The sequence below is a fragment of the Pteronotus mesoamericanus genome, unplaced genomic scaffold (genome assembly GCF_021234165.1).
Source record: "Pteronotus mesoamericanus isolate MK-2021 breed Mesoamerican mustached bat unplaced genomic scaffold, CSHL_Meso_final contig_27, whole genome shotgun sequence".
Taxonomy (NCBI): Eukaryota; Metazoa; Chordata; class Mammalia; order Chiroptera; family Mormoopidae; genus Pteronotus; species Pteronotus mesoamericanus.
This window is the reverse complement of record NW_026555115.1, coordinates 21344311-21351743: the sequence shown is the minus strand read 5'-3', so window position 1 is coordinate 21351743 and position 7433 is coordinate 21344311.

The window sequence follows — 7433 nt, the reverse complement described above, 5'->3', positions numbered from 1 at the left end:
GTGGGAAAGGGTGGCGATTCAGTGCTACCCTATGGCAAAAACAACTTGAAGAGCATGTGTCCGCTGGGTGTGTGAGAGTCAGTGCCCTGGGAATTCATCAAGGGCTAGAATTTCAGAGCCGAGCTAGGGGGTCGGACGTGAGAACTGTCACCTATCTCGGCTCGCATCACCACTGCAGCCAGAGTGGGCCTGCGAGAGCCCTCTGCAGGTTCATACCTCGAGTTGTTGGCTGGCAAACATGACTCTTCCATGTTTGAAAAGCTAGCAGAGCAATAATCCTGAGTTTGTTTGTGTAGTCAACTAAACACCAGCACAGTCCTTGTTCTGAGAGAAAGTAAAGAGGAATGCAGAATGAAGTGAATTCTGTTGATTTGTGGATTACCCCTCCTCTTCACAAAAAACCCACAAGCGACTTCTCAGCAGTTGTTCCAGATCTGTACTCACTGCGTTCCTCATTTCCTTCCTCCTTCCCTTCCCTCCATGAGTAGTGAACAATTTCTGAGGAAAAGATAATAAAGACACAGTTCTTGCCTTTTTGGGTAGTTTAGAGTTTACACTGTCCTTGCACCTTTTATCCCTGCGTATTAAATCATAAAGGGACTAAAGGCAGGGTTGGGACGGGGTGGGGGGGGGGAGGGCAGAGGAGGAGGGATAGAGAGGATAGAAATCCCACAAACTGATTACTAATACTATGAATCCTAACGTCAGTGGAAATGTTTAGGCAAGTCAAAGAGATCAAATCAGTGGTCTTTCTTTGATAAAGCCAAAGCTTCCCTTGGGTGCTCTACAGGGTATGAGCAAGGCCCTGTCAGTAAGGCTCCACACACAGCAGACTGGTGGCAACCGTGCTGACTTTGCTCTTACTGCACCTCCATCCTTCCTGTCAATTTGTCTCCATCGTGCACTGCCCTGGCCTAGTACCTTGGATGCCCCTCAGGTTGCTTTGAAGCCATGTCCAAATGTCCTGCTGGAAGAGCCCCATCAGCCAATATCCATAAGGCTAGACTCTCCTTATTTCATACTTTCATCCACAAAAACTCTTTCCTGGGGTCCTGTTATTTCCCAACATGACAGCTAATTAGACAAATGAATCTATCTGTGGCTGCTACATTTATGACTTTTCTTGAGTTAATGTGTGACCCCTTGTATCAGTCAGTGTTCTTAGATTCTTGCAACTGAGGATGACTCTGTCTGATTTAAGCAGCATGGGGATTTAGTAAAAGGATGTAGGGGATCTCTAGTTCTCTGGGGAGGCTGAGGAACAGACTTGGGAAATGGGCAGGAGTGGGCACGCTACGTAGTAGCTGGAACCACCGGCCAGATCGCACCATAAACAGTAACATCCCTTACTGCTGGACACCACCATTTGCACTGCTACCACTGACAGCTCTGCACAGGGCCACTGCCACAGGGTGACCGCCACTCCTGCCGCCCACTGCCGAAGTAAACACTCTCCCAGATTCTGCTGTCCTGTGTCACCAGCTCCCCAGGTGCAGTTTGGAGCATGTGGACTTGGTTGGTCAACCCTAGGTCCTATGCCTCCGACCCCCGCCCCCCAACTATGAGAGGGGCTGAGACAGCAAATGCTCCACCTTCTGCTGAGGTTTCTATAGTAGAAAATGGGCTAGGCTTCCTAGAAATACTCATAAGGGGTGGAGTTCTCAAAACAGAAAGGGAAGTTTGGTGTTGAGAAGACAAAAGAAAGACAAATGTGCACCACACCCTTTTAGGCAGCGTGCACATTTCAGCAGAGGATTTCTTAAAGCAAATTCTTAGCGTAAAGGAATTACCCAAGTGGGGGAAACTTCAGGCAGGCTCTCAGGCCAACAAGAGAGATAGTAGGGGTCAGACAGGCCTTCTGAAGCCAAAAAGTCCATTTGTTTTTTCTCGATAACATGGCTCTAGTAGTGCTTAGTTGTCTTTAACTTCATTTGAAACAATTTTGTTAGATTGTTTTGTGACAGCTGTCCTATCAGCCTGCTTAAAAAAACAAAACAAAACATCAAAACCGGTGAATTTTTGGTAGCCATTTTAATATTGAAGATGGAAGAAAATATGCAACATTTTTGGCATATTATGCTTCATTATTTCAAGAAAGGCAAAAACACAACTGAAACGCAAAAAAGATTCGTGCAGTGTATGGAGAAGGTGCTGTGACTGATCAAATGTGTCAAAAGTGGTTTGCGAAGTTTCCTGCTGGAGATTTCTGGCTGGATGGTGCTTCACGGTTGAGTAGACCAGCTGAAGTTGACAGCGATTAATTAAACTGAGACATTAATTGAGAACAATGAACATCATACCATGCAGGAGATAGCTGACATACTCAAAATATCCAAATCAAGCCCTAAAAATAATTTGCACTAGCTTGGTTATATTAATTGCTTTGATATTTGGGTTCCACATAAGTTACAGAAAAAAAAAAACCTCCTTGACCATATTTTCTCATGCAATTCTCTATTTAAACGTAACAAAAATATTCCATTTTTAAAACAAATTGTTAGAGGTGACAAAAAGTGGATACTTTACAATAATGTGGAACAGAAGAGATCATGGGGTAAACGAACCAGCACCAACCACACCAAAGGCCAGTCTTCAACCAAAGAAGGTGGTATAGTGTATATGGTGGGACTGGAAGGGAGTCCTCCATTGTGAACTCCTTCTGGAAAACCAAACAATTAATTCCAACAAGTGCTGCTCCCAGTCAGACCAACTCAACGAATAGCGTCCAGAATTAGTCAACAGAAAAGATGTAATCCGTCAGGATAATGCGAGACTGCATGTTTATTTGACGGCCAGGCAAAACATGTTACAACTGGGCTGGCAAATTCTGATTCATCTGCTGTGCTCACCAAACATTGCAACTTTGGATTTCCATTTGTTTTTATCTTTACAAAATTCTCTTAACGGAAAAAAAAAATTCAGTTGAAACACTGCAAAAGGAACAGTTCTTTGCTCAAAAACAGTTCTTTGTGGAAAGATGGAATTAGGAATGATGAAGTTGCGTGAAAGATTGCAGAAAGTAGTGGAACAAAACAGTGAATACACTGTTCAAGAAAGTTATTGGTGAAAATGAAAAATGTGTCTTTTAGTTTTATCTAAAATCAAACGAGTGTTTTGGCCAACCCTAGCACACCACCCATTCTATCTGTACTTAGGGCCTAGCCTTGCAGAATGTTTATGGAGAAGACGTTAGGACAGGGCCCTCCTCTTGCTTGTGGCAGTGACTTCAGAAGGCTTTTCTTGGTTGGTTAGTCCATTGCTAGGGTCCAAAGGCTGTCCCCCAGGTTTCTCTCAGTATGGCAATAAAGACAAAAGGAGCAGGTAGATTTCTGTCTCCATTCCTGAACTGTGGATTCTCCAGCAAATTTATACTTTTGTCCTCCTTCACTCACCCCTACCTCCACCTACAGGAGAAGAATATATTCTAACGTCCACTCTGAGAGTGCTAGAGAGGGAGGACTCACAGAGCCTAGTCCCAGAGTTCCCTGGTGGGATGAGAATGGGTCTGCCTAAGGCTTTCCATGCAGCTAGATTGAACACTAAGTAATTCTTCCTCCGCGGATGGGAAGTGGGGGCTACCTCCAGCTGCCTCATACCAGAATACCAAGACAGGAGATTATTCAAAGATGTATCAAACATAAATAATGGCAGAGACTGGACTGTTAACATGAGTAACAATAATTCAGATTTTGAAAATCTAGTCGTAAAACAAAAACTTAAGATTTTTCCTTTGGCATAAAGTTATTAGGGGCCAACTAATTGTTTTAAGGACCCCAGTTCTAAGAAATTGGATATTCCATAATCTTTGGTTCATAATACTGGTCATCTTTGGTTATCATTGACCCACGCATGGCCCATTTTTATCTATTTAATATGTCAGTTATCTTCCATTTGCCCCTCTGAACCCACTCTTCACCCTCTTCTGTGCTACTGCAGAAGGCTGGCCTCACTGGACTCCCTTGCCCTCTGGCATCCAGCTGTATTTGCCTAATGAGTCTTGGCAAATCAGAAAGAAGGGGAAAAATGAGATCAAGGTATTTATGCACCTGACTCCTCCCTGTGGATTTGTCTCAAACTGATTGCACTTAAAGACCACAGTCCTCTCAAGGCAGCCCTTCCTACACAGAACCCCTGTGCCTTGGAGTTCTAGGAACTACTCACTCCACAGGCTCCTCCCCTCTGGGTTTTGGGACACTACATAGCTCTGTCATTACCAGCCCTGTGTAACTGCATTATCCCTTGTGGTGCACCTTTCCCTGCCTCCCCATTTGTAAACCATCCCCCTGTAAATCCTCCTCAGTTATTCTTGTTTGAATGGTGTTCCTGTGTTCAGCCATCTGGTTCCTGCTCAGACCCCCAGTTATGCAGTGATTATTTATTTAGTAATAGTGATCCAGAGAAATCCTGATACTTGTATCAGGGAGTCACAGAAGGATAAAAACTCAGCCAGAGGCATAAAAGCAAATCCCCTGGAGATAACTGTCCCTCTGATTCCTTATGGGTGAACATGAGGAAGAAGCTGGACATGACTAAGTGTCACATGTCATCATCTTACAAATATATTCAGATGTAACTCAAGTGGAGAGGAAGAAGTTTCCATCTTTGGAGACCTTCTTTAAAAGAGTGTGGGTGTTGTGATGGCATCAACCCACACAGTAAGAATCACCAAGCATAGGACCTAGCAATCCCACTGCTGGGTATTTAACAGAGAAATCGAAAACACTAATTTTAAAATATATATACACCCCTAAGTTTACTGCAACATTATTTATAATAGGTATGGAGTCAACCTAGATGTCCATCAGATAGATGATTGGATAAAGGAAATGTGGTATATACATAATGGAATATTACTCAGCCATAAAAAGAATGAAATCTTGTCATTTGTTACACCATAGATGGATCTATATGGTATTGTGATAAGTGAAATAAGTCAGACAGAGAAAGGCTTATTTTTTTTTAAATTCCATATGTAAATGGAATCTCTTTGTTTTGTGTTTTCCTTTTCACTCCATGTATAAGTGAAATCAGATTTCAAAATCAGGAAAATTTAAAAAATAAACAAACAAACTCATAGATACAAAGAGCAAACTGATGGCTGCTAGATAGAAGGGGCTTGGGGAATGGACAAAATAAGTAAAGGGATTAAGAAAAACAAACTGCCAGTTATAAATTAGTCACAAGGATATAATGTATAGCACAGAGAATATAGTCAATATTGTAACAACTATGTATGGCTCATAATGGGAATTAGACTCACTGTGGTGATCACTTTGTAAGGTATGTAAATGTCTAATTACTGTGACGCGCATCTGAAATGAATATAATATTGTATGTCATCTATAATTTTAAATTGTTTTAATTTTTTAAAAAACCACCAAGCACTTATTTTGTGCTAAGTGTTTTATATAGAAAATTTTACTTAATTCAGGAAAACCCTAGACGGAGTGCAGTTCATATTTGCTAAAGGTCATACAGAGTTGTGGTAAAGATGCTGGCATTAAGCGAAAAAAGAGAAAGGTAGCTGTAGCAACGTAATCATCTTTATCAAGTCTATCAAACTGTCAACCTACAAGTGGCTAGTGGTTGCTAAATAGCATGTTTGCTGATTAAAAAGCAAATGTGGTGAGGTTTATATGGGACATAGGTTAGGAAGTCCAGAGTACAACAGGTCCTCGAATAATGTCATTTCTGTATAATATTGATGAGATACCATAAGGACTCAACTCTTCTTTATATCAATTAGCCAGTGTTAAAATTGATTTTGTCACAGTTCCGATAACCTACTGATGATGTTAAGTGAGGATTTACTGTAGGTGAAGGTCACCCACCTTTCTGAGGCTATTCTGAAGGCAGCGGCATGGTTCAGTGAAAGCTTAGAGATAATTTACAACAGAATAATCTCACTCAATTCCTTCCTCCTTCAGCCATGCAGCATCTTACTGATCAAAATCAAGACAAAACACTGATGCAAGAGGACTCTGGTTTTCACCAGGATTTCAAAGGTTCATTGTAGGTGAGGGGACTGCTTAGGAAAACTATCTTGCCCTGGAGAAGACCATTTCTGGAATAACCATCTGATCTAAATTTTTCAAATGCAGAACCCAACTTTTATAGGTGTAATATCTCTGAGAAAAAAAATTAAGTTAAATATCAATAGACAGAGCACTCACTCGACAACTTATGAGTTGTTAAAACACTGACCCAGAGAATCAAGATGGCGGAGGAGTGAGTGGAAGTCACACTGACCTCCTCTCAGAACCAACCCGGAATTACAACTAAATTGTGGAGAAAACACCTGGAACAAACAACTGAACAATAGCGAGAGAGGAGCCTTATAACCTCAGAGACAGAAGAATCGGCTTTCTAATTGGTAAGGAGTGTGGTAGAAGCTCGAGAAGGCAGGTGGGGTGCCCACGGGTGGCAGCACTAGAAGAATATTGAAAGGGCCAGTTGGATCCCCCTGAGAAGAGTGGAGTCTGAACCATAAGTGGGGATCTCTAGCCTACAGCACCAGAGCCCAAAAAGTACACAGAAAACAGCCAGCTGTGAAAAGTGGCAGGGTTGCTCTCTGCCAGAGACGGGCAGCTGGAGAGGCAAAGAGCTGTTTAAAGGACCAACACATAAATTTTTATTTATAGCAACTTTACCTGGTCTCTGGCAGAGGTGGGGGCAGAGTGGGTTAGAGACACCTGGGGAGAGACTTGTGGAGAGGAAGGCTTTGGGGAGAGAACTGAGAGAGTGGTCGGCGAGATCTCAGTGCTAACTCATCCCCCATGTGGCAGAAGCCATCTTGCTCAGGCAGAGACCACTCCCCCTGAGTGGCAACAAAATGAGAGAACCTAATAGCCCACCCCCAGGAGGGATTCTGCCCTGTCCTCTGCTGTCTAAGCCGCCTGCTGAGTGCAGAGTGGCAGCCATAGATAGTAGATCCCTGGTTAAAGGGGGTGCAGAGTGGTCTGGAGACACTATAGGAAAGACTGGGGATGGAGACTTTGGGGAGAGAACGAAGAGAGTGGCCGGCGGGATCCCAGTGCTGACTCATCCCCTATATGGCAGCCACCATCTTGCTCAGGCAGAGACCACTGCCCTGAGTGGCAGCAGCATGAGAGGACCCAATAATCCCGCTCCCAGGAGGGACTCCACCCCACCCAGTCCTGTCTAAACCGGCCTACTGAGGGCAGAGTGACTGGATTAACAGCTGAAGGAGATGGCAACAAAGTAGATTCCTGGAAGTCTTGAACAGACTGACTAAGATCAGACAGGGACAACATCTGACATCATCAGAGGCAGATCCAGAAAGTAAAAAAAGCAGTCTCCTACCATAGAAGTTCACATCACAAAGTCAGGAAATTAAGACAGATCAACTGAAGAAGCAGAAGCAAAAAAGAAGTCTCACAAATAATGGGAAGACAAAGAAATATGCCCCACTC